This window comes from Dasypus novemcinctus, chromosome 8 (genome assembly GCF_030445035.2).
Source record: "Dasypus novemcinctus isolate mDasNov1 chromosome 8, mDasNov1.1.hap2, whole genome shotgun sequence".
Lineage (NCBI taxonomy): Eukaryota > Metazoa > Chordata > Mammalia > Cingulata > Dasypodidae > Dasypus > Dasypus novemcinctus.
The window spans coordinates 32,011,280-32,013,127 of NC_080680.1; positions in this window are offsets into that span (position 1 = coordinate 32,011,280).

Genomic DNA, 1,848 nt, shown 5'->3' on the forward strand with positions numbered 1-1,848 from the left:
CTCAACAAAGGCCAGAGATGGTAGCATTTTGCTGCCCCTTTGGATACCTCCAAGGAAGCTGGGAGGGCCCAGGTCAATCCCCAATCCAGGGCACCCCTGAACTCCTTTTAGTCCAGAAAGAGGTTGTGGGCTCCACCGGAACCCTCCTGGGAAAAAAAACAAAACAAAACTGGACACATCAAGGGTTTAAAAAGAAATCCTGAGAACAAAAAAATCTCCGCACTCCAGATGGGTAAGACTCCCCCAGGGAGCATAGTGTCAGGAAAGCCTAACTTTAAACATAGAATGGGGACCTGATCAGCTCCCAAAGAGGACCCTAGTACCTCCAAAAGTTCAGGGGAAGCTGTCTTCTCCAGGTCTGAAGAGAAAAGGAAAAAAGCCTGATGTTTGGTTTTAACTAACTGGGGGTTGGCATCTGGTTTTACCTTCACTAAAATAGTGAAGGTTTGGCTACAGTGGGAGAGATACTGATGGGTTTAAGTCCTGCTTGCTACTTTACTTTAAAAAAAGGAAAAATGGCCTCCTGCAGCTTGTGCCTTTATTTTGGCTGCTGTCTCTCTCTCTCTGTCTCTCCCCCCCCCCCCCCCTTTCTGCCACCATAGAAAATAACACGTCAGTATCCCAGTGCTTTCCAGTGGAATGCATCCTGAAAAATTGGTCTGGGTTTGGAAAATCTTGGTGACAGAAAAGTGGATTGTTTTTTGTAATAAAGCTTGGTCTGAATATGAGTTGAGCAATGAAAATATTTGACCAGAAATAGGTCTTTGTTTTGGTGCTGGATTGCAAATGAGCTTGTTTTGTAAACAGCAAGGTAGACAAAGAATCCTGTTAGAAGTTCCCCTCACTAAGGTTGCGATAATTAACAAGTTGTAGCTCAAAAATGGCCATACAGAAGAAATGGAAATTATGAGTCAAATTGATGGGCTTTGTGTTTCTGTCTGTGTGCCATGGCTCTTTAGTGTTTGTCTGTTTATTCGATGCCAGTGTATATTTTCATGCCTCTGGATGGTGGTATTGAATTTTGTGAAATGGTGAACTTTGGTTAGGCTGGAACTACAGAATGCCAGGTCAGTTGACTGAAAGGGTGCCTCTTCACTCTTCCTAGAATGATAAGAACAGCTTCTGGCATGCCAGCGGGCTCCCCATGGGAGTCTCTTCTCAGGTATGGGGAAGTTCTGCCTGCTGCTGGTCCACATAGCCAAAAAACAGCCTCTGTGTAGAACCCTAAAATCCAGTTAAACCAGTGTAAAAATGGGAAAAAAAGGGAATAAATATATCTGAAACCTAGAAACCTCATGTCATGTCTTCTTAAAAAAAATGAGGAAATAAACCTTATACTTCTCAGTTTAAACTCAGTCATGCCTATAAAAGGTGTGAATAGTGATAAAAAAAAAAAAAAAAACCTCATGTGCCATCAATTAAGGTCAAGGAATTCCTAGAAATGCTAAATATAAAATTCTTCTGTTTTAATCTGTGCATAACCTTGTGTTCAACTTTGAAATCTGTATTTAACTTTGTCAGTTTGCTTATGCCTAGGAAATCAGATTTGGGGCTTGCCTGTTACAAGTTGAATAATGGTGAAAGGTAACCTAAAAATGAATCTTTAAATGCCAATGCTGTCTTACTAGTGGATTTAATGCATAACTCATGAGTGAAATTTATTTAATTGCTGGAAAGGTGGAAGAACTGCACAAAGTTGTTACTAATAAAATTGTTTTAATTGCATAGTTAATAAATAAAGGTGCCCAAGTTAATTTTAAGTAAAAACTTTCTAAAAGCTAAGAGTTGAAATCATTGTATAAGTACCTTTATAAATGAAACAGTAAAAAAATAATTATAACTGAAATT